The sequence below is a fragment of the Corapipo altera genome, unplaced genomic scaffold, assembly GCF_003945725.1.
Source record: "Corapipo altera isolate COAL_440 unplaced genomic scaffold, ASM394572v1 1b, whole genome shotgun sequence".
Lineage (NCBI taxonomy): Eukaryota > Metazoa > Chordata > Aves > Passeriformes > Pipridae > Corapipo > Corapipo altera.
Window position 1 is genome coordinate 1,608,251 of NW_020884881.1, and position 27,328 is coordinate 1,635,578.

A 27,328-nucleotide genomic window follows, 5' to 3' on the forward strand; every position below is an offset into this window, starting at 1 on the left:
AACCACACACAGAAAAATCACCTAGTAGTATGCCAGCTGATTGTTGTCTTATCTCCTGAAGCCCAAAATTTTGTATTTCAGAGTTTTTACCCCATGAACTTCAGGAAATATGTTTTCTTAGTTGTGGAAGCAGCTGTTGCTTAGGCAATGTATTTCATAATATATTCATAATTTACTAAAATTATGAGAAAGTATAATTTTATACTGATTATATTTTATATTTATTCAGATGCATCTCTGAACATTTAATCTTTGTTTTTGAATTATCTTTAACATGAAGAAGTTCCTTAATATTGTTATTAAATAGTAACAGAAATGGGAAAACATCAACAATGTGTAGCTCATTTGTTGAATGTTCTCTCAGGATAGAAGGTGTTGAAAGCTAAAAAAATGCAGCACTAAATTTAATTCAGACATGGGCATTTATTTACCACTAAATTCGTACAGCTGAGTCCTAGATGCCAATGTTAGAATAGCAGTATTTATTAAATAATGGACTTTTTTTCCTCAACAATAATGCCTAAAAATAGCAACATACCAAAAAGTCTTTAGTAAAAAAAATGTATAGAGATTCTTGAATTTAAGGTTCAGAATAAAAAGATTCACTGATGCATGGTTCTAAGGCTCAACTGAAATGCTTATATTTACAGTCATAGTTAAGTGTACCTTACTTTTAAAACAAGTGCCAATGCATCTATTCTTTTCACTGTATATAAGGGCATGAGGATCTAGGCCCCTGTTACATTTTGCTGATATAAAGATATTGCAACACTAAACCTAATTATATTAAACACAGGGGGAAAATTCAGCAGTAAATATTATAGCACAAATTGTACCTTGACATATACCTATGGTAACCTTACCAAAGTCAAAGCACAGAGATTTCCCAGAAAAGTTTGGCCTTATGAATAAATGCTATATAATGTGACATACAGCTATTTTTATCATAATGGGAACATGAAAGATGGGAAAAGCTTTTTTCTTTCTTTGCAGAGAACTTTGACATGATCTAATCCTCTTTGTTTCCAATGATCCTCTTGAAATCCTATCCAAAATCTGTTGGGCTTTTGTCCAATAAATAATATACTTGTGATTCATGAAGTGCATATTTGAGATCAAAATTGCACTGCAAAGAAGAGTACCAAGTCTTCTTTGAAAGCAATGGGACTCTCTCTGGTAAATTATTTTTCATCTAAAACAATCTATCATTTTATAGAATTTTTAATTAGATTGAGTGATTAAAGGTAGAAAGAATGATGGTCAATAGCTATTCAGGTTTGAGTAAGAAGTGATTGAGAATATTGATGTATTTTTCTTCTCTAAGTTCTTGCCAGATGAAGAAAGACTTGAACCTCATTCTATAAAAATAGCACTTCTGCTGTTACTTGCAGTACCAGAAAAAGAAATGATATTTTGAAGAGACCTGTGTCCTCATGCTTTCCTGAATTCCCAGGAAAATCACTATCACTGATTGATAAAACTCAAGTTACTTGATAGATCTAAGCTTGGATGCATTGTATTATCTTGTTGTTTACTTTGTGGAGCCCTTATCCAATTTTCACTGTTTCTGTGGTGCCTGTTCTCCTTGGAGATAGAGTGAAGGTGCCTCAGGCCTGCAATACCATCTCCTCCCAGGTCTGAACCGGACTTTTCAGTTCACATACGGAGGCAAGAGCATGAAGGAAGGCATGGCTAGATAAAGTAGCTGTGCTACTGACCAAGCCATGCCTGTGAAAAGTAACTGGCTTCTTGGGCTCACTCGTAGTGGCAGCCTCTTAGCATGTAAAACACTGTCAAATCCCGTGTAAAAATTGGCTTGAGCTCATGCATGGATTTTAATGTGTCCTCTTCTCTGTGACTCCTAGTAAACAAATGCCATTGCTGATGCCTCTATTATCTGCTAACTATTGTTTAATGCCATCTGCTGAATAAAATTTCGCCTGCAATTTGTGTACAAGAGCAAAAAAATCACATAGTAGATATTTTTGTAAAGCACTTTTCTGTACTATTGCTCTAATTTGTAGGGTCTGGCTGTGCAACCTGTTACTCATTTATAACAGTACTCATTCAGACCCCACAGAGGAGATGCTCACAAGGATGACTAAGAGTCAGGTTCACAGACTGTGAAACTTCATTTGTATGGATATTCCCAGAAACAAACTCAGAAGACTCTTGAATGACATGGAGCACAGAATTTCACTCAGAAAAAATGTCATCATACCCATAAGCTCTGTTTGAGCTGAAGCAATTTGCCCAGCATAACAGCCTAAAGAGTGTTGAAGCAGCTGATAATACATCAGTATGGCCAATGCCATAAAGGAGATTTAGAGTCCTTTAGCCTCCATAATGACACTGAAACTAACCCTGATGAACTAATGGTGGGGAAAGAAGGGGGAACCTGGTGAGACTGGGCAGGCACATGCACAGAATAATTAGCAGAGATCTGAGTTGAAGAGAGTTCCCACTGTTAGGTATTTATTTCTTGCATTTCAGACAATGCTGTATATATTACCTTTAACCACTAATATTTGTCTGGAGGCAAAGTGATTCAAACCTGACAGCAGACGTTACTAGGTGAACAGTAAACCAGTGTCGTAATAATTATTTGCTCCTGGAGTAGTTCTCTGGCTTTTCAGTAGCAGGCAAACGCAGCATGGTACAGCTAAATTATATGCTAATGAGTAGAGTAATTTTAGATTAGGCAAGAGACGGAGAATGGTACTCAAGCAGGATGAAAATCTATTCAAATGAGCAAACTATTTAACATCTCTACTGATAGGTTGTGTTTCTGTTATCAATTGTATGCCTGAAGAAAATATTTATCTGTTTTCCTATTTCAAGGATATGTTATCTTAGTATCTTTAAATAGCCTCATGCAAATATGCGTGAGTTTCAGATGATCACTACCTGTGAATTTATGTGCATAGTTTTATGTGACATACACACAGAGAGGAATTAAAGCAATATTTTGCTTGACTTTGTTATTTAGAAATTATGGGAGAAGTGGGGATCTGATAGTCACTCTTTAGGACTGGACAAAGTCTACTCAACTGCACTTCATTTCTAACACACAACAGACCTAATTAATTAATTTCCCTTCCTCTCCAGAATGAATCATCAGTAATTCTTAATAGATAAAACCACAAGATAGAGGAAGAGATACACACAACAATTTACTGTGCCAATACAGTCTATTTGGACTACCTTTTCTGCTACACATTTTGCTTCAATCATTTAAAGATGGACTTTTTTAAACAAAGCTGGTAAGTCAGTGAGAACTTGTTAAACAAGTTAGGCCAAATTAGATCTTTCATCAACACTATACATCTGCTGTATCCTTTTAAATCTGTAGATTAAGATAAATAAACTGATTCTTACTGAAAAGTCCTAAGAACATTTTTTAAAATCTATTCAAGTCTTTAATAAGTTATTTCCAAAGACTTTTATTTTCATCCTATATTCTTCCTTCACTTTTATTCCTCAAAATCTTTCAGATATCTTAGGAGATATGTAATTTATCTGTATCATGTTAGCACCTGGCAAAATAATGTGTGACATATGGCCTAACGCTTATGAACACACAGAGGAATTTGGCATTTCATGAAAAAATTAATTTTAAATTCCTATGTAAATTAGTGGCAAGAGGGTGTGATTTTCAAGTTCACATACACATCTCCAATAATAAATTGCAATTGAAGGCCAATGAAGCGTCAGCTGTAAAAGAAAACTATCCTACTCATTGTGTCTGCATCTGCTGACAATTTCTTAACAAGTTCACTAATGTAGGTAATTTTTCTGTAAGGAAATTAAAAAAAATCTGGCATCATAATAAAGCGTGTTAGTGATAATCATTAGTGATAAACATTTTTTCAACCAATTTTCATTTTTATATGATACAGTTGCTGTGTGAAATAGTAGTGTCTAATCAGTATGTGATCTAGTCTAGTACAGGTAGGTTTAATCCGAGAGTTTGTATTCATGAAGGGAAATAAAAAGAAGAAGAATTAATTCTTTCTGTCCCAATTGCTTTCCCAGGACTTTTGAAAGAACTTTGTGCATAGTCATTGTTTTCCTTTTAAAGCCCTTCAGGTCACCCTTATTATGCAAATTTTTAACATAAGATGCCCATTTGATGCCAGGACAAATTATTTTCTGTTTTGAAAAGGCCATGGGAAAACAATATTGCACATTTTGTTTTATTTAACTTTTAAAATATTCATATTGAAAACAGTTAATTATTTGCTAACTTTAGACACATTGAATTTGATTCAAAGTGGACATCATCTCTTTAACAAGCTAAATACCACTGCCTGATTGTCAGGCATATAATGCTTCACCTCCCTGGCATTTCTGGAAAAAAGAACCTAACTTCTTATTTAGGAACTACTTTGAGTCTCCCAAGTTGGAAATGCTGCTGTGTTCAAAATCCCCTTAGAAGATGATTTTTTAACCTGTACTCACCTCTGCTAGTGAGATCACATGAGGTTTGGATGAAAGGCTGACCCAGGACTCAGGCTTCTTCTCATTTTCTAGGCTGGCTTTAAAATCCTCTGAAGAAGTTACCTCACCACAGGTAGGAGATGAGAAATTTGAAGGGTTGTTACACACTGCCAATACTGATGTAAAACTGGTGGAAAGCTATTTGGCACAGCAGGGCATAACGAGAAATTCACTCTCAGCTCAGTGATCTCTTCCATGCAGGCCACCGAGCTGCTGCAACCTCACAGGCAGGGTCACATTTTCGAATCTTTCTCTTTTTGGTTTTGAAATAGAAGAGCCAACAAGACACATGCTCTTTTTCAAATCATACAGTGACACATCATTACATAAAGAATATAGCATTTGTATGCCTGCAGTTCTTCTAGCTTCCTCACAATTCTTTGGGGCTTTTTCTTCTCAGCATTCACTGTGAAATTATTTTCGGTTGTTTCCTCCTTTCACACTCAGCTATTAGTCCACTGACAAGATTTTGTTTTCACCTGACACACATAATTTTCTGTCTGTCTTTTGCTTTGGATTTTCTGTGTTTCTTCCCTGTTTTAATGCTTATCTTCACTAATTTTCCCACTCAAATCTAGGGTTTAACTGCAGCTCAGATCACCACAATGTTTCAAGATTACATGTATTCTGCTACTAGCCTAGTAGGTCGCCTTTTGTTATTAGCTTGAATACATCCATTAGGACTAGACATTTGCTAGTGACACCAAATTTGTGCCACTCAGCTGGCAGGAGATGGTAGCCCTGGAGGCATAGGAGCCAATGTGTTAATTGGGGAGGTGAAGAAAGTTCACGAACCATAGAGGAAAGACTGAGGTTGTCAAGGGAACAGGACAGCTCTACTGGTGTGTTCTTTTAAATTGGAGAAATTATCCTTTTCCTTGTTTTGGTGGCAGATGTTTTACATTTTTTATTTTCTTTTTACCATCTATTATCCAGATATTTCACTAAGAAAGATGTATTTCAAAGATCAACTGGGCATCTTCACACATACAGTGGCTTGGAAAAGGGAATACTGGATAACATTTTCATCTTTCTTGTTCTTAAATTATGTCATATTTTAAGTTTCTGATGATTACTGACTGAAATGTGTATTGCTAATGGAATAATCATTAGACCTACAATTCCTTGCTTTCTGCTGTGGCATGAAAATCCCATAGGACCAGTCAAGCCCATTTTAGTACCAGCCAGTACCAAGAGAAGCTGAGCCCTAGCCAGTTGCCTTGAGCTGCCTAGTCCAGTCAGTAGTCAATGTAGTCAGTGGTTCTCTAGAAACAGTTTGCTCATTGCTCATTTGTCTAAGTTCAAAGACTTAGACAAAACCTGTCCCTCTTGCCCAGGGCTCTTTGACCACTTCCTTGGTAAAAATGTCTTTTATGAATTGCCCAGATGCACATTTTTATCCTTCTTTTGTAATTTCTGTCTCATTAGCAGTCTTGTTTCTCTGAGTCTTTGAAAAATAGAATACTTCATTGTTCAAATTAAGCCTGTTTTTAAAATAATACAGCTGTGGACAGTTGCTCAAGAAGCTTCCTAAGCCATTTTCAGGAGGGCTGGGAATATCAGCCCAAATTGTGCCTGACAGTAAAAGAGAAGAGAGAGTGTTTCCCTTGGATTTTTAACTGCTCCATCTAGGTTGTTTTCACTTAAAAAAACCTCACTTGTTGATATGAAACTATTTTCATATTTATATGAAAAATAAAGAAGACTGACTGATTTTTAATTAAGATACAACTTCAAAGGCCTGAGGAACTTCTTGTGGTATCGAAATGTCATTTTCCTCATGATATAGGAGCTGTTGTCTCCTGCATTGCTGCAGACTGCCATTCTTATACCCCCAAAGGTATACTAATCAATTCTTAAACAGTCCTACTTCATCCATGTTTTAGATGTCTGAACTACTGAGTGATCTTTGTAGCAGACACATCTGAAAGAGCAGCATTCACAATGCTTATGCATAATTTACAGTATAATTCTTTACATTTATCTAGCACCTTTCAGCTTAAGATTCCAAAGCTCTTTGCAAATATTAATTAATTTATCCTTCCTGTGCTGCTTGCAGATAGGGGATATTACTATTCCTCAGGAGAGGTGATGGCAAAACAAGGGAAAAAAAAGGATGTAACTTTCAGGAAATCACTGTTGCTCTATAGCTCTATTTTTTCACAAGCAAAATGGAGATAAAATTATAAAGTAATTTGCAAAAATGTTATTAGGAATCATTATGTCAGCTTCCAAGAGAAGTGTGAATAATTTTAGTGCAAAATATTATTTTTTAATGTGAATAAGTAGAGCCATAAACTTGTGAAGGCCCAAACTCTTGCGTTCAGCTACCAGCCTCATGAATACTGAAACAAGCAGGAGCTTGATACCCAGCCCCTATCTACTTTTGAGAGTCTTGACCAAAGACTCAACAGTACAAATGGGTGTATATCAATCCCTCCCAGTCCTGCGGTGTTTACAACAGGAGTTCAAGGATCTTATTGTGTATCTTTATTTTTGAATATAAGTATTACAACTCGTTTCTTGCCCATTTTTCTTTTGTCCTGTAAGAATACTGTCTACTTTGAAAACCAAAGCACTGTCATTAAAACTGATTTTTTTTGAGTTTCTAAGAGCATTTTGACACTTAATCAAGTCTTGCTGCTCCCAGCTCCCTTTATTATGATAATGTACTACACCAAATCGAAGATGGCAAGAAGAAAATTACTTGGATGTTGTCTTAACACATTAAATGAAGGCCTGCTCTCACTGAAGCCCATAGCAACACTCTCATTATTTGCTTAATGCTGATGTTGTATTCTCAGCCACGACACCCAGCACAGAAAAGCCAGTCACACAGTGCTGAATACATCAAGATGTTAGCAGCCTTAAGAACTTGAATTCCTTGGTGCTATTGTATTCTAATATTATATTTGATGCCTTGTTAAAATAGAGTTTCCTTGTCTATTCCTAAACAGAATTATTCCTATGTTGCCTTCCATTGACTTCAGTATTTAGTCAAGACTTTTGATTTTAAAAGGATTCAATTTTCACACTTCTCTTTCACAGGACTGGTGAATACAGGAGAATGTTTTGAACTTGAATAATTCTCCCTCCAGCAATGATGTGTTTCTATAATAGCCCCAGAGGGCAATATTTATTCCAGTGCTGATGTGCATTGGTTGAACCTTCTTCTGAACTTGTGAGTTTTTATTTCCAACTGAATGTTTGTCTTCAAAGATACACAGTCATTTTTGTTTTAACAGATAAGTAAAACAACAGGGAATCCAGCTCTTGTTACCTCATACGGAAGTAAATTTTAAGAAATCTTTCTAAGACTATATAGACTTTTATTACTTATAATTGAAATTACCCATCTCCTAGTACATTAACCAATGACAGCTTTTGTATTCATAATTTAAACCAATTCTGGACTGGAATACATAGCTATGTTTTCACTGAATCTAACTGGTAACATCACTATAATAAAGCAAGGAAAGGAGAAATAAGCAAGAAGTCTGACTTGTTTCTGGAGACAAGCATTCATTTATTATTAGTGTCAAACAATTATATAAAAATTATTATAATATTGAAATGCTATATAAGATTCTTGCATCATCAGTGTGGTAATCAATATAACATAAAATACATATAGGGCTATTCAGTATGCTGACCTTAAATCTTAGTAGTGTTAGCTAGTTTCTTTGTATTCAATACATATATTATATATTTGAATGTATGTTACATACATTCATATATGTTAACATCTAACTTGTTAAAAACAAACACCATGTCTGTGACTTGGATGTTTTTGCTGTTTTGTAATTTTAGCATGTCAAACTGTAGGCATTCAGCATTTACAGTTTTCCCCCAGACACATTACTTTTGATAGATCTTACCTTCATGCAAATAGGTTTCAAACCATACAATAAAAATAGGACCCATGGCCAACTGGGGCTTTCACCTTGTTCTCTTACACTCATTTTTGAGTCATTACACTCATTAGTGAGTCATGAAACTCTGTTATGCTTGATCGAGTACTTCACTGAAATCCAAGTGGATGACTTGCTACTCATATAGACATACCAGGCTCTCTCTACACCAGCTCACCCTGTTACAGAAAATCATACAGATTCAGAATGGAAAAAGATATATTATAGGCCTGGAACATACACCAGAGCAGACAGAAATCTTGCTAATCTGCTATTGGTATTCAAGCTGGTTTGTTTGAAGCTAATTCAGGTTTGTGCTCACAAGAAACTGTGGAAAAGCACATGAAAAATAAGGAGGTGATTGGTGACAACCAACATGACTTCATTAAAGTCAAATCATGCCTGACAAATCTGGTAGCCTTTTACGATGGGGTTACAGCACTGGTGGATAAGGGAAGATCAACTGATCTCACCTACCTGGACTTGTGCTACACATTTGCCACTGTCCTGCACAACATCCTTGTCTCTAAACTGGAGAGGCATGGATTTCATGTATGGACCACTTGGGTAAGGAATTGGCTGGATGGCCACCATCAAAGAGTTGTGGTTAATGGCTCAGTATCCAAGTGAAGAGAAACGATGAATGGTGTTCCTCAGGTGTTGGTATTGGGTCTGGTGCAGTTTAACATCTTTGTCAGCAACATGGACAGTGGGTTCAAGTGCATCCTCAGCGACTTTGCTGAAGACAGTGAGCTGTGTGTTGCGGTTGACACACTGGAGGGAAGGGATGCCATCCACAGGGACCTTGACAGGCTTGAGAAGTGAGCCTGGGTGAACTTCATGAAGTTCAACAAGACCAAGTTCAAGGTCCTCTGATGATTCTGTGATGAGATATACAGTTTGAATTACAGAAGTCCCTGACTTACTATGACACAAAGTGTCACAAAACTTCGGTAAGAAAGATGTTACATGTAGGTTGGGTCCTGGAGGTAAAAGTCTCTTTCCACAGACTCTTTGGGGCTTTCCTGGCTCCCTGGTCTCTGCTGAAGTCCTTCAGTGATAACGGCTGTAACTTGTGGTGACTACCATACAGCATGAGTCAGGCCATAGTCCTACATGTGTTAGAACTGGATCTTACTGCACATAGCAGCACACCTTTGTTTTGGATCACGCATGGGCAAATGTTATCTGTGTATAGCATTTGTGCTGGCTATGTGCTTTTATGCTGGTTTTATGCCATTTGGGAGAGCAGAGAAAAAGCCTGATCTGGCATAAGTTAGAGAGATGCAGATATAATACTTGATCTGGCAGGCAGCCTGGCAATATGGAGTTAGCTTGTTAATATTTTAAAATAAACTTGAGTCAGCAAAGTAAATATATACCACACTAGTGCCTTTCATCCTATGCCTATCATGATTTTGATTCCACAGCAGGATAGATACGTCATTATGGTGGATATAAGGGGCAGCAAGGACCACATGCATACAGTTCAGAGGTAAGTTAGAGCCTATAAGTTCTCCATAACGGTTTTTCCCAAATCTGTCAGTAATATATGTCTTTATAGGAGGCAGAACCCCGAGACGCCTTTCCAGAGACTTTCATGGACACATGCTGGAATTGCTAAACTCAGTAGAATTGCTTTGTCCTTCTAGTTAGACCAAAGAAAATTTTCCATTATTTTCTTTTTCATTACTGTAGTACAATGAGTGAAAGTTATTTTAAAATTCCTAATCTCCTCTAAAATGTTATTTTCTTCCTGCAAGGACAAAACTTGTTACAGAGACTACTGTTTCACACCAAACGAGAAACACATGATTTTTTATTTATCCTCAAACATTATTATCACCCTCCTGAATTCTAACACTGATAATTCTTAATACATAATATTTACACACAGAAACAGATAAGAAGACACAGACGTATGCATGTTTTCAAATTATTTAATCATAATGTGACTGTTGACTTTGTTGTCTGTTTACTTAGCTTTCAAAGAATTAAAGTCTATTCCAAGATGCAGAGCTTTGCCAAAAGTGGGTGTAACTTTCCCAACAGGGAGAATCTGCAATCTGCAGTTGTGTTCAGAAAATTTTCTAACTCCTTACTATTACAGTATCTTTCTGTGAACCTTAATGCAACCTCTATCCCCCATCCTTTAGCTTACAACACTAGATGAAGTAGTATTGAATTCCCAGTGTGTTGTAAGGTAGGTGCTAAAGTACCTGACCTGAATTTTTCAGGTAATTAATGTTTAAAGTCACTTGCTAGGAGAGGGTAATCTAGCAGAGGCAAGGTATGTCCATATATAAAACAAGCAAGAAAAGGGAGTGTGCAAATTAATTACTAGTATTTTGAACTTTTCTGAATAGCTATTTTTACTGTGCTGTTAAAATTTACATGGTTATCTTACTTTTCCATATGTAAGCTCTTTATTAGACAAATGGGAGGGAAGAGAAAAAAATACTGAAGTGTGTGTTGTCCAGCAATTCAAGTCTCACTGGCTTTGTTGATATCACAAAATGTAAATATGTTCTAAAAATGGTCTGCTATTAATATATTGTGTGATGCATATAAAAATTTATTAGACTCTGAGTTCTGAAATGAAGGAGAAAGCGGTGTCTTTTCAGACTTTAGTCAGGGTCTTGTTCTTTTCATGTTCCTATATTCATAGAAACTTAGAACAACAGGGCTGAAGCAGACCTCAAATTATGAGCTGTCCAGTCTGCCCAAGGCAGACTCTGTTACACCTAGGTCAGTCCTAAACATGTGTTTTGTGTAAGCTGTGGCGAAGACCTCCAATGACGAAGAGTCCTAAGCCTCCCCAAGCTATTTGTTCAGGCTGCTAAAATGAATCCAAATGAATTTCAAACCAATCCAGATGTTGTGAAATTAGCTCTGGACTGAAATCTCCAGAGTGTTTCAGTGTGGAAGAACAATCAGCTGTGTCAGGGCTCTGAGGAACCTTTTCTCTTCTGCTCTTGGACTATGTATGTGCAAGGCTGAGAGACATTCACATTCCCAGCGGTGAAGCATTCTCATTCTCCCACACTTTTACAAACACAGATTCTCTTGTTTCTACCATAAACTGCATAATGCCACTCCTTCTCTATCTAATGATCTTCCCTTTAGATTCATCACAAATAGCTAGGGGGAGAAAATACAATTACATCCCATAATCTCGTGTCAGGCTGCCAGGCATTGCATTGTATGTGGTACACAGAATGACTCATTAGAGGAGGAAAAGCCACAGAGAATACAACAGACCTTTCATTTTCATCTGTACTTTTGTAAAAACTTTGAAAGCTGGAGGCAAAGGTGTTCCTCATTCAGCTACAGTTCTGTATGTCATGAGCTGTAACCACAAAGCTGCATGCATGTCGCCAACCAAGAGCCTGGTTCCTACCAAACCTCTATTGACATGGTTGCCTCCTGAACAGCTCAACTAGCAAGCCTCCTTCAATAAAATATGAATAAAAACACCCTGACAATGAGGCCCACTGACACAAACAGCCTGTGTCTATGTTATTAACTATCTTAATTTTCAGAGCAAAACCTGTGCAAGGCATCTGGGAATGATCAGTGAACAGTACTCCTTAGACAGCTCAAGGAGACATTTGGAAGATAATTGTGACCAGGACTGTTCTGCAAACATAACAGTGAAACATAAGGTTACGAATGCCTAGAGTGCTCCTGGAGAAGGCATACAGTATTCCCAGAGGTATGAAAATGTTTACTTCTTCTGAGCCCATATTTCTAAGCTATACCTTTTGGTTGCCTTAATCAGCTGGTATAGGCACAAAAAAAGATAGATAGATAGATAGATAGATAGAGAGAGAGAGAGAGAGATCATGAGAGCACATTTTCTCTCCTACAACTGAGGCTGAGTTGTAACCAACCTAATTTAGAAATTCTCGTGGTGTGCCTGAGTTAGAGTTGACTGTCCTGGCTGACGTACAAATGACAGCTGTAAGTTCTTATTCACATCAGTGCTGTGGGCTAAAAAAACCAGTAGCCCCAAGTCTTGTGATCCAGGGATAAAATTTACCTAGATTTTTGGACAGTTAAGATTTGGAGTTGTGGCTTAGAATTATCTGTTGGCCTAATTTTTTAGGGAAGTGAGGTAATTCAGCTTTAACTTTGTTCTCTTGGGAGTCCTCTGCAGGTCGTCAGCACAACACACGGCCCCAGTAACCAAGTGTACATTCTGGCTTTTTCCGCTCTCTGAAGGGCAGCACTCTTCCAGCAGGACATCCTGTGCCTAATGATATCTGTGCATATTGCTTATTCCCAGTATTCCCACAGGAGCTGACTTTAAAGTCGATTCTTTTTTAGTTGAGCTCTGATTGAGGTGAAGTTGAGAGCAGCTAATGACCTGGGACAAGTACACCACCACTTTCCCCTCCTTCTCCTCATTCAGCCACTGTAATGAGCTATACCGGGGAAAAGGGATCCTCCTCATATACTGAGCACATAAGAAACATTAAATAGCAGAGTCAAAGGTCAAGCAGGCCCATACATCCACAATGCCATTAACCATTATCAGTGGTTTGGATATTTGATATCTTCTACCCCATAGAATTATTAAAAAAAATAAAAATAGAAAAGGGAAGATAATATTTAAATTATTAAAGTCCTTAACTGAGGTTTTCAAAGGAATGTATTCTGAGACAGGACAAACCTAGGAGCTGTATTCACTTCAAATAATTCTAGTATTCCAATTAGGAAAGCTGTGAGCTTTTTTATTTCTTAGCTGCCTGAAGACATAGAAAGGTTTGTGAGGCTTTTTAAAACTCCCTATAATTCTGATTAAAGGCTTTTTCATTTACTTCTAAGGTGACATCTATGTAATATAGTTGTTTGCAGTTATCTTCGGTAGCAAGAGGTAGTAAGAAAGCAACCAGAATGTTTCAGTAAGTCCAACAGGCTACGTGGGAGAGAGAAACTCTATGAAATAGTCAGTAGAGGCTGCACAGGAGAAACAAATGCTCCAGAAAGGCCCTGAGGACAAATTCCCCTGTGATGTGCTGCTTCAGCCTCAGAGAAGGATTAATGCCATTTCTTGGGAAAACTAAGCTACATAAGGATGAGAAAAGCAACAATAGGTATCACATCAGAGATATTTTTTTCCTCAACGAGACCATGATTAAAAAAATTTACATTTTGCACTGACCAGAAATTCTATACATTGGTATGTTTTTCTCTGTCTTAGGAGGATTTACATAAATATTTTGTGGGAGAAAGACTGTGGGTTTCTAAGAGCTTCTAGAAGCTGACAAGACTTCACTCTGATTGGAGGCTTTGAGTATTTTAAAAATGCTATTAATTATTTATCAGTTATCCTTGTTACTGTTGCTGTTGGTTTATTATATGACTGCACATCACCATACATTACTGAATATTATGTTTATAATGTATCGTTATAGCATAAGTATCAACAATATTAAATAGTAATAATATGGAGAAAATTAACACTAACATTAGTAATATGCTTCAAGGGTAAAATAACAATCAGATTATCATCAATAAAAAAATGTTTTCTGTGCCAGAGTGGTGAATCAGAATCATAAGATTTCTAATGCTGACAAACTTCAAGCCAGTTTTTCAGAAATACAATTTTAAGTGTACAGAACTTAAATTGAAATAATCTGATCTGACATATTATAGCAGAAAATGTGCAGATGTCAGCCTACAACTCACTGTTAAGAAAAAAATTAGCCTATGTGTTCAGTTATAAGACATTTTTTTCCTTCAATTCTCTTTTCAGAGTCAGAATTATTAAAGAAAAATTTGTTTTTTGAAATTGCTCTTGGAGCTTAAGTGTAAATTTTTTTTCCCATTTATAGTAAAATCACCAATAGAAGAAAATTTTATATTTTCAGTTATTTTCCTATTCAAAGGTTTTCATAAGGGAATTATATAAATTTGTAGTCTATGAATAATTAAAAAAAAATCAAAAATTTTTGTATTGATTTTTTTTTTTGTTGTTGTGATTGTCTACACACCTACAGCCATTTTTGTCTGAAAATAATAGGCAATTTGACTAAGCAAATTGAACTAGTAAAGTCATCAGTATTCAGAACTTTGAGAATAAAGGATAGGTAGAAACAAATTCTGATATGCAAACATATGCTCATACATGATCCCTTTGTACCACAGCTGATTGCTATAATTTTTGACTTATTGTCTTGGGTGGGTTGCTTCCTGGTCTGGAAATCCACATGGACTTCTGGCAGCTCCCATGGAATGGAAGAAATCTTCCATCTGCGTCTTCATGCTTCACGTAACAGTTGCTAAATATCAATGAGTTTAATAATTTAAACTGCTATAATTTTGTGTGGGGTGGGCAAGGAAGGTGAACTCGTAAGGAATGTGCTCATCCTGGTGAAAATGATGGCCTTGATTTGCCTCATTAAGGTGATCTACAGTTCTGCTCCTGGGTGTGTGAGGAACAGATTCAGTCAATCAACAATCAGGAGAGGAACAAACATTCATACCACTGAGAGGTCAATGTTTTGATTTTCTGTCAAAGGAATATTTTTGGATGGCTTTACTTGAGAAAAACACTGAAGCATATTTAACTAATTTTTAATGGCATTCAAACTTGCCCTTAAACAGTTTGGGAATGACAGTCTATAATAGGAATTATAAATGCAAAAATGAATTGAACATGTAAAAATAAATAAATATTCCACCTGAATGAGGTAAAACGAAATAGTTCTCTTACCTGAATTTATGTCCTTCCAGTATTATCAGCCATTGCTTATCTAAGTGTGGTTTGGTTTTTATCTCATTAAAAAAATTAATTTTGGTGAGGCAAGAAATTTAAGGAAGAGTATTTTTCATTAGATACAGCTCTTCTGCATGGTTGGATCAACATCTGATATGTTTAGATACTACATGCCTTTGCACAAAAGGTCTAATACGTGAAAATACCTGTTATTTTGTTGCATGATGAAACATTTCTTTTATTAAAATATGATTTTTTTGGCATGTTGAATTTAATATATGCTTTAGTAAATAATGGGAATGGGCAAAGTTGTGGAGTGGTTGCAGTGGTGAAAGCATGCATGTGCTACAAAGTCATATCTACTATCCAAACTACCAGCTTTTAATGTATCAAAATAAGTATAACAGCATAATTATTGCTGTTTATTTCAGTTTTAATGAGGAAACAAACATAATAATATGTTAGAAGAAAGAAGGCTGACAGGTGTACTAACAAATGGACTTATAAAAGAAACAGATGTAATTTTGTTTTTAGCAGAGAGAATAACAAAAATAACTTAAAATTAAGAAAGTTGTAGTCAAGATCAAACATTTTTAAGCAATATTCAGATATATTAAAACATGCCCTTCATCTGCCTGAGGCCATTAAAAATATCTGCAGTACAAAATATTTTATGGGTGTTTTTTTGTCACTCTGAATGATTATTAAATATGCTATTTAAAAGAAAAACATTTTCTGTAGCACAATAGCCAGACAAACACTGTTGAAAAGCAGGTGAGAGCGGTTCCTCTCTGTGACACGGAATGTGATTTTTCCTGTGCACCAACTAATTTACGATAAACCAAAGCGTCAGTGTATAACCGGGGCATGGGATATTCCATCTCTTAGTGGTAGAGGAACTGCAAAAGACACCTATGTGGCTGTATTTCAAGACTACAGGACAGATTTGGATTGAACATGCAAGCTCTCCAAAGCTAGAGACAAGCTGAAAATATAAAGGTAATGTACTGCAGTTTTAGCTCACAGGACAGGAGGCTGTTATCACCCAGGTATGTCCCTGGGCTATCCTGCAAATAAGGATTGAGTGTGACAGCTATGAAATCTCTCAAATTTTTACCTCCTCCCGTGGTTAGACATGCATTTAAGAGGCATTTGATCTCTGTTTATTTAATAAAATAGTTCAGCATAGATCTTCCAAGATAGATGAATGCAGAAGATGCTTCATCACCATAATCAGTGAAGTTATAGGCATGCATTAAATACTTCACTTCAGTCCTTTTTTTCATTTTGATTAATAGGATCTCTGCAGCTTCATTTGTTAAGTTCAGTTAAAAAAAAAGGACAACTTTTGGTGTAAAATGTCAAAGTTTTCTGCCAGAGATTTCCACTTCATTTCCTATAATACTCAAATCTGGATGCATAGCAAAATGCGAGCATGTGGATATAACTTTTTGTGAGAGTCAAAAAGATATGTGTCATTCAAATGATCAACCAAAATATTTTGTTATAGCTTCTTACAGAGTCAAGAATATTTCTAAATCATCTGGACAGATTTAATAAATTCTGTAAAAAATATAAAAAGGCATGTTTATGTATAGTTTTATTATAGAAAGAGTATAGTAAGTATAAAACATTTTTGGTTAAAGAGAACAAAAGCATTCAATGTCTGCAGTCTGAAGAGACCTTTGGTATCCTCAGCAATTTCTATGGCAGACATTAGCTATGACCTTTGAAAGAGAAGCTTCTCACTAAAAAGTTGTCTTGGGAGGAAACTTCAAGGAAAGGCTGTTTACTTTTTCTTAATTAGTCTTCTAAAACTAAGTCCAGAGAGCAACAAAACTTATGTCATTGTGCTTGAATATGTGCAGTTGTCCACATACTCACAACATCCAATGTGGCTGAGAGTATCATCCAAATGCTTCTTGAACTCTGTCAGGCTTGATGCTGTGACCACTTCCCTGGGGAGCCTGTTCCAGCAACCAACCATGCTCTTGGTGAACAACCTTTTTCTAATGAATTCTTAGCTTCTGCTAAGCCCAGAGCTAGAATTCTTGTATGGGAAGAGAAACAAAAGAATTTGAATACAGATCTGAAGGTTGCATTTATTTGGGCCACTTTTGCAGTACATGCATAAAAAATACCAAATAAATGTAAACATATTTTATTTTATATAAATTTTTCATAAATGTATACATATAGTGGTTGATGTGGCAGTGTTAGGTCTACTGTTGCACTCGTTGATCTTAAAGGTCTTTTCCAACCTAAATGATTCTATGATTCCATAAACGTTTCTCTATAAGCCTTTGAAAGGATTTTCAGCCACAGGTAATCAAAGATGTTTCAGGGTATGAAAATGAACCTTGTAGGAAGGTGTGCCATCCTTTGACACACAACATGACACACATTGTATGACTCCTGTTGAAGCTGATGTTAAAAATGTTTATTGATATTTGTAAGAGCTGCAGTTCTTTTATTTTCATTGTTAAGAGAAAGTCATGACAGTGACCTGCAGAACCTCACTACTGCATATTTAACTAGGCAGCAGCACATAATTCAGACACAAGAAAATTATTGTCTCTCCACACCTTTCATCAAAGAGAGAAAAATTCAACACTCTGGCAATGTGTCACATCATAAAAAAAATTACTACATTAGTAAAAAATACTATAATCTACTTTTGTGATCCCTTTTTTTCTGCTTTTTCCTGTTCTAGTCATGCTACCGATCTAAAATAGGGAGTTAATTGTATTGTGAATTACTGTTGAAGGCATGCAACCAAGAAAAGTTTCAGATCTACAATGAGAGGATTTGAAGACATGGAGGGCATGGACATATTCCTACAACCTAGGAAGATGCTGAAGAACAGAAAGAATTTCTCATTGTAGAATTAATTTTTCAGCATACCTATGTGTGGCAAACATCATCTCTTGCGGCAGAGATGCAGGTTTCTGCTCCATTTAAATCAATGCCATAGCCACATCTACTGAATTCTTTTGGCAATAGAAAGGGAGAGGAGGGCAGGTAGTGGACAGTCTCTCCTGCTGCAGCTCTCTGTGGCAAATGGTCAGAATTCTACAGTGTTGCTTTGACACAGTGAAGAATTGATGAGGCTGGTTGAGAAAAACATGAGCTGGGCCTGTTGCTTGTCTTCTACCTGGCTCAAGCAAGGCCTAAAAACTGAATCATGGCTGGAGTGAAGCAGAGGTCTCATGGCCTGATGATGCTTCAGTGAGGCACAGAAGAACACTTGTACCAGCTGATAGCCACACTCCTTTCACTGTGAAAAACAAGTCTTGTTATAAATCTAGTCCATTAAGGAGATAAGGATGTGCACAAAGATCTTCTGATGAAGGTCACAGAGCCTCTACCACCCCTTCAGCATGTGAAGGAGGACAAAAGTGTTTATTTTACCTCTTTTGTCAACTCTAAATTCTGACCAAAAATAACTGAGACTCTTATTAAGCCTCATTAACATATAAACTTACACACCCCTCTAGATGCAAACAAAGAGGAACATGGGACATGTAATGCATGTATGAGTAAAGGCACTAAACACCATCTCTAAAACGTGATTGTTCCATCCCCTTGGGATGGGCCAAAATTTGTAATATAAAAGGAGGGTTTCAGGGCAGAAAGGGCTGGGGGGGGCAAAATATCTCTGTAAGGGAAAAACACCTCTGGAGGGGAAAAACATCTCTTTCTGCTCAGGATCAGTTGACAGACTGTGTTCCTTCTCTTCTCATGAAGGCACACCTTTAGATGATCCTTGCACCTCAAACTGTGTTAGAGTATACCCAGAAGTATATAATATATAGATCTCTCTTACTATGCTTTCTGTCATGACACATATCAACACTCTGTAGTAAGCGCATTTATCACTGGCAATCCTGAACCTCCCTTCTGGTTGCTTCAATAAACTGCATTATTTGTGAATCTAGATCATGCAAAGTCCTTATTGAATGTGATCAAACCTACAGTACTGGATTGGTAAACTGCATGTTTGTGCATCTGTGCTCATGCAAGTTCTTCTTTTGAACTCAACCAGAGTTATAGTGCTAAATTGAATATAATCAGAAATTAAGCCCAGCTGTACCCAGTCCCTCTGGTCCCTGGGGACCAGCTGGAATGCAAGGGGGCTTATTTTCTGCTGAATTTCTATACCCTTCATGCAACAATCTGCTACTTGATCAGTGCCATCCAATAAAAAAACCTGAGCTTCAGTTTTTCATTTTCCACATTAATATCCTTGTCATCAGGGTTTGAAATTATCCACTTTATGCTCATTGGGTATATCTACAGGTCTTTGTAGACTGTGAAGGAATGAACCTTGGTTCCTAGGCCAGGTGGTGTAGATGCATCTACATTCTTACTGCTCAAAGCTAACAGCTCCTGCAGAAGGCTGACTTCAGACATGCTCTCTGTGGACCCAGGAGAAAATTAGCCTCTATCAGGAGGGAACTAATTCGCTTCAGAGGAGATACCATGAGTAGCGTAGTACAAACACAGCATGGATGACCAGGAAACTAGCAGTTATGAGCAAACAGACATAAAAGTGAAATGAGAGTAGAGGCATCTAGTGAATTTTTATATGAACAAACACCTTCAACAAGTGAGAATGTGAGGAGCTCCTCAAATTCCCCTAGTTTTCTGTTTAGATCAGTCACCTAATGTTTTGGGGCAAGTATCTTCCTTGAAAAGGGACAAGCAGCAAACACAAATCCAAATCTCAAGCATCAGTCATTAATGTATATTATAGAGTACATTTTTGGTTTTTTCTGCAACACATACCCCAGGATTTGCACACTTAGCTCTTGAGATGCTTTTAAATGGTATGGCCGTTGCATAAAAAGGCACCTGCCTGATCGGGTACAAGTATTTTTAAACAGAAAGACAGGAGCTGTAATATTCAGTGATGCAAAAAACCTGTGTGGACTTTGCCCAAGGCAATATCTTTGACCTAGATTTGTTGTCTTTGGTTTTTAGACAAATTATAATTTAATATTCATAATCTCTTGCATGCTGAGCTGTTAGCTGAGAACAGTATCACCTATAAATAACTTCAAATAAATAAGCACAACCACATAGGAAAAATGGCAAAATGGAAATGGGATATGTTTGAACTGCAGAAATAAATAAAATGAGGTACCTACATAGTAGCTCTGCTTCAGAAATTTAATAGCGTGCAATGACTGATACCATGACAGAACTGAGCTGACAATTTTATGTCAGGGAGATATTAGTCTGTCTTGAATTATTCCACACTAATAAGCACATTAGTATTGTGTTGTTCATTTATCTATGTCTACAGTTTAACAGAAAAAGGAAAGTAAAAAGAAAATTATTAAAAGATGAAGACAAAATACTCACACAAGTAGGTCCATTTGGCCATAAGAACACTGTCTCTTGTCCCTTTTTACTTTAGAAAATAATTCTTATAATTAGTAATTTAAAAGGTACCCTCCTTTTTATTACACTGGCACCATACCTTTGTAGCTTTAAGGTCAAAGAAATAAACAGCTGTGGCAAATTAATCCAACCAACTAGCCTGGTAGCTCCTCACGAGGAAGAAATGGATTGTGGCAAGACATCTGTAGAATTTTTCTAAGGTCACTGTGATACAGTAGCTTAAAAAATGACATACAGATTTGCAGCCTTCAAGTGATCACTAAGATTAGGTTAACGGAAAGATGGTTCTTTGTAACGAGAATAACAAATGGCAATAAAAAATGTTGGTACTTCAGCAGAAACATGCTTACTCAAATTGCATTTGCTCACCCCCCACAGAGAGGAGAGAAAACCTTTTAGCACTCTTAAAAGTGAGAGACAACAGCACTGTCTAGAGCCAAGTGTTTCAGAGATGGGGGCAATGTGTGAACCATCCCTCGGCAGCGCAGCCAGTGCTCAGGATTCCCACCCTGCGCCGTGCTCATGCTGTGGGGCCCGAGCAGGCTGTCAGCCCTGCTGTTCCTTTGTGCTAGTGAAGATGATGGTTTTATAATGCAAATAAAGGTCGACTGAAAACCTCTGCACCTATCTCCCTCCTGGCGACCTTCACCATTCTTCTCTCCTCTGAGACCTGGGATCTCCTTGATGAAAAAAGTATTCACTTTTACTATGGCTGCTCTTGGTGACTGTGACGAGGCACCTGCTTCTCTGTAGACATCTCCTCTCTGATTCAGCATAGACCAAGAAAATTACTGGAATCAAAGAAAAAAAGGATTGAGTGCCTATTCCTGCTAAGGCCACAGGATTTCTGAAGTATAGCAACTGCAGAATTACTCATCTTGTTCAGTCAGGAATGTTCTCCTTCCCCAAAATAAATCTCCAATCTTTGGGGGCTGGAATTTCCCCTAACCAGAAAACGGTAACAGTCATGCAGACCGAAGGGCACAATCTAGTTTTTTGCCCTTGCTGTGGTTTATCATATTGACACCACAGAAATACAGTATTTTCTGGTCTTGACAGAAGTGCTTTGCTGTATCTGCAAGAAGCATTGCCATCACCAGGAGCCAGAACCTTGTGCTGCCTGGAAAGGCTGTGCAGTGCAACACACAGTACTGCCACAGTAATGCAGCAGAGGTTTTGCCATTCTGCAACGGATTTTGCTGCTGATCCCTCAGTACATGAAGGTTCTCCTACATTAGAAGAATCGTGGAATAATACCCCTACAGTGTACTTTTATATCAGAACATTCTTGGAGCAATACCCCCTACAGCATACACCCATACAATTGAGATTAGCCTCTGCTTCTAAGCTCTAGTATTAGCATAAATGATAGCTGAAATGTAGCAAACTTTATCTTTAAGAGAGCAGACTATAGATTATGTAATGTTCCAAAATGACTAAATGCCCCTGATGAATTTATACTAACTTGCTTATTGACAGCTAGAGCTTTTTTGCTACTCAACAATGTGTCTTTCGGCCAGCAATTTCCTGTAACAGACTGAAGGAAACTTACTGATGAACTTCACTGTAAAAATAAACATTGGAAGTAGAAAAAAAAGCTATACACAGAAAATGAATGAAGAAAAAAATCAGGATTATCATCAGTTGATAAAGCAGAAGGAGTACTTTGCCTAAATGACGATGTGCTGTCCTGAGAACACATACGAAGCACATACTAAATGGAGCAATGTGCACAAGACATTTTTCATGAGGATTGACTATGTGGGAGGAGGAGGAAACACTAAAAGAGCTTCAGCTGAGAAAGAATCTACTGCTAATTATCTTGTATTGTCACCAAACCCCATATGTAAATATCCAGTAACGAGCTTATGGATCCTGAGGTTAGAAACTGTTCAGCTTCAGAAATTGAGTGTGAAGAAGATCTAATCTTGTGTTCAGCTATTCCAGAGCCAATTCCATTTAAATGACTAGATGTATTTGAACATGAACTATCAAAACTATGAAAACTCTGTAGAAGTCATAGGGTTGCTGTTTTCTTAAAGAGCACAATTAGCACTAGAAGCAAATGGAATTTCAGGAGTCTCCATCTTGACTGAACAATTAGATCTGCTTCTGGTATACAAAACTGAACTAGGATTTCTGCACTGCCGTAACTGGATGAAATTGTGAGGGCTTGTTAAGCAAGAGTTAGACTAGTTTATTGCCTTACTGTCCTTATGTTTTTATGAAAAATAAAATATTTTATCCCTAATAATAATGACTATTTATCTCTAATGTAAAGCAAGAACATGCCTGTTTCCTATATAACATATTAAATTAGTTAGCATATATATTATGGATATAAGTTCAAGTCTTGATTCATTTTTCTTAACTTGAGTAAAGAAGTTTTCTCTAGAGGCAAATATAAATCTGACCTCACAATGTCCTTCCAGAGCCAGTGATTGTTAGGAATGTGTCAAGATGAAATTACTTTTGCCCATAAGGAATCTCATCTTTTAATACTTCTAGGTACACACTAATATTTGGTTTGGATGCCAGAATCAAAAGAATAGATTTTCTGCCCCAGCAGGGCCAAAAGCTTGACAGCCTAACAGTGGCTTGGAGGTAGAGCAGATAAGGTATGCTCTGATGGAATAGACCGTGGTGTTTCAAATGCTACTTTGCTGAGGACAGTATATTTCATTTAAAATACCTCATATTTTAATTTTCACTGTATTCAAGATTAGTTTCAAGGGACGCCATCTGTGACTTGGCAGGTCCATCCCAAGGCAGACTTCTGCAGCTGGCTGCTGAACAGCTGCAGAGAAACCCACAAGTAATGCTTGTTTTACCAACCTCCAGGTTCTGATAGCTTTTGGGTTACTGGGAGGCTGATTTAAATTTGAGCTTTCATATTCAGTTATTTTCATTTAAGACCCAAAACACATAGGTACATGGTAATGCAGTGAGCTAAAAGTGTTTTTTGTCTTCTTTAACTCACATTTTACTCCCTGAATTCAAGTTCAGATTTAACAGTGGTCACCGTGAGGTATACAGAGGACAGCACAAAAATTTAAAATTCTCCAGCTAAAAAGAAAAACAAAGATGGAGAATATAATGTAAGAAGATAATAAATGAAAATAAAATAAACAAAAAGGAAGAATAAGAAATTTTAAGAATTCTTAAGCAGTAATATTGTTATTGACAGTAAACAAATATTCTATAATTGGGGAGTGGTGGATTCAAAGTAGAAAAATGTAAATATTTGGTGTATTTTCCACTTGTCGGACTACTTTTTGTCAGATTCAATGTAAATCCACAATTTTTCATTATTTTATATGATTTGTAGTGCTCAGGTCTCTATAGCTGCTTCTGAGTGTAGTTGCTAGGCATAGACATACTTGCAAATTCTGATTTATGCTGCAGTGGTACTCTAGGAGTAAAAAGTTATCCAAAGAAAAGTCTTCAAATCTCAAAGAATTAACAATTACTTTATTTTTTTCTTTTTATTTACAAAAAAATGCTAAAAAAGTCAAGCCCTGCAGGCTGTGGAACCTTCAGGATAACACAGTGATGCCTTGTGCAGGATGAGGACAGACAGAAACAGGCACTGAGAAGGCACAAACTCCCCCTATTCATCTGAAACTAGGCTCTGCTAGACTAAAGACTAACACTGTTAACCCTTTCAACACCAAGGGGCAACATCAGGAAAAGCAGGCTGACTCCCATGCTCTCCATGATCTGCTTTTCTGAACGGACTTACCACTCAAACAGGCGTACAAGGGGAAAAAAAGTCAGGTATTTTCTCTGAGGTTTTGGCTTTATCAGGGTCACTGGTTCCATCCTCAGCAGCAGTATGGGGGTCTACATTAGAGTTAAGGATTCAATGTTCAATCTGCTTTAACCTTGAGAAGCTAAGAAATAGTTACAATTACAGAATTCTATCCCAAAAGACAGAAGGCAAGCTTATCTACATCTGAGCAGAATTCTCTTACCTCCTTTCTTGCTCTTCTATTGTCAAAAGCCAAAGGTAAGTCTTCCTCCCTATGCAACAAGAATGTCTCGAGGGGCAATTATTAGCTTAAGGAATTGGTTAGCCCTTAAAACTTCTCAAAAGGAGCGCTATGCAGACCTCTCAAAACTAGTTCCAGCTTTTGGCAGACTTGCCATCAAATTGTGTTCGACCACCAGGAGGCAGGATGCAGATGTACTGCATTGCCTATGGGGGATCCCTGTCCTTTCACCTCCCAGATGCAGCTTCCAACACTGTTGTCCACACATAAACATATCTTATATCAAAGGTAGGTCTACAACTAACGTTAACCCCCAGCTTAATCATACAAGATTTAATTTAACCTCATGAGTGATATCTCTTAAATGAAGGCCTAAATTAGAAATGGTTTACTCAGAGGTAACAAAGAGGATTTTTTATAGATAAAAAGAGACTCAGTAGAGCATCACCATATGAAATAAAAATACCTGAGCAATTTTCATGTAGAAACCTCCCATGTTTTGGCAAGGAGACACTGTTGTTGTCTGTTGTCTCATGATTTGCATGTAGGTAAGCCCACTTTAAGTCAGAAATTCATGCTGTAGTGTTGATACTCTGGCTACAGGTCTTCACAGATTGACGAGGCATTTTTAGTTCTGCTAGCTTAGAAAAAGATAGACTGCAGCTTCCTTATTTGCAAATACTTCCCACAGGGAGAAGGACTGTTCACCTTCAAGTTTTCCAGTAGATAGATTGTGAAAAATGAATGAGACTTACTTACAAGCTCAATTTAAAAGAACTGATCGTCAGAAAAACAAAAGAGGATTTTCCTTTGCTCAGGGGAGAGTTAGCAAATGGAATAAGACACAGAAAGGACTGATAAGAACAGTCAGCAGAAATTGCTTCAAAAGAGACGAAGGAAAGAATTTAGAAGAAAAAATGTGAAGTATAACTGCTGGCTACAAATACAGATGGGATACCTTCTTTCTTAAGCTTTTGTGTTCTCTGTACAACACTAAAAACACTAAATAGATTCCTCTAGCTCACACATATATATATTAAATCAAATTGGAAGTACATTCTAGGGAAAAATTAGTTTTCTGGTATAATAGCTAACAGACTGAAATTTATTTGTTCACTTAAATACTTGTATTGTCTTCAGTAGGGATTATCACATGCATATCCAGCTGCTATTAGATCATTTTATTCCAGACTATATGTATTCTGGAGTCCCTAGTGACAATTACAAAATTGAACCACAGGCTATTGTTGAACTGTATGTATCTCCCATGTCTTTAAAAAGCTTAGGCTGGCATGACCATAATTATTAAAAAAAACTTTACATTACCACCACAGGCTTAAAATGTATTCAAATTTAATCTCTTCAAGATCAAGTTAGTCACGACCATGTTTCTAATTGAGTATTTTGATTTCTTTTCTCAAAGAACAATGGGCTAAATTCACTGTGGATACAAATGAAGATGTCTGATGTAAGCTAATGATGGCTTGAAAAAGGAATAAGTTCTTGTGTGATTTTTGCATTTTGTTTGAGAAAAAATAATTACTTTGTAATCACACAGAAATAATGGATAAAATATATTTTTTTAAAAAAGAAGAAAAATAAAAGCTTTCTATTTACCTAAAAATTACCTACTACCTTGAATAATAACGCTGCCACTAACACATTAAATGCACTAAACTGAGTATTCTGTAACTCTGACAGGTCTGATTTCTACTTGAAGAAAAACCCCACACACATTTTAGTAAAGATAATGTCTTCTACTTTTCAGTAATAAGAAGCTGTGATGCACAACTAAAGCTACAATGAACAAGGACAAAAATGTTTGATTTCTTTCTTGAAAGAGGCTGGGACATCCAGGTATATGGATCCTGGCACTCCAGGTGACACTACATAGGGAATGTGATATCAGTAGGAGACAAAGCACTGGCTCTCTGTGTTGTCATGTTGAAAATGGCAGGGAGTCTTTGTCCCAAATTTTATTGCCTGAAAAACAGAAACTGAACCTGCCAAATCGGGAAAGCAAGCAGCCTGGATTTCAGGGGTTAAATGCAGAGATGGCTGGGTGTCCTGGAGTGTCTCAGTCTGTGTCTTTTTCATTGTTTCTTATTCACTACAAAACATATCCAGCATTTGAAAATTTGACATCTGCCAAGGATAGGTGTTAAATGACTCGATCAAATACACAATAGTAGTGAAAAAATACAGTTCCTGAAGCATGAGACAGTGCATGTAGGATACCGTTAAGTTTTAATGATTCACATCATCTGCTCACATCGACTTTGGCTGAGCATTTCATGGAAAAAGAAAAGCTGGAAAGAAGAAAAGGAACACAGAAGAGACATGGAAGATCTACTTCAAGGTCCCAGTTTGCCTTTGTAATCTGGGCAAATCATTAGGTCTAGGTTCTTAAGGAACTGAGGTGAGCCAGCTTCCTGCAGGCAGTTTGCTTCATATAGGTTCTCCCCTCCAGAATATGGTCAGCAGTTACTACAGCAGTCTCACCTATAAATTAAGCAGAGCAGGACTTTAAATCTAGCTTTTCCATCCTATAAATAATTGAACCTAAATTTTTGATTCATCAGAATGTGCATAAACCTATATATGCTCTGCTAAGCCTGTATCTACTGAAAGTTGGCAAGCACCTTAGAGGTGCTCTCCATGCACACAAAAGACAGGGCCCAGCTAAGGAGACAGACTAATTTTGGGCAGGTTTTGGCTTCAGTCTTAATTCCAGCCCAATGACAAGGGGATGATTTAAGTGGTTTTGGAGTTCTGTTAATGTCACTTCACAAAAA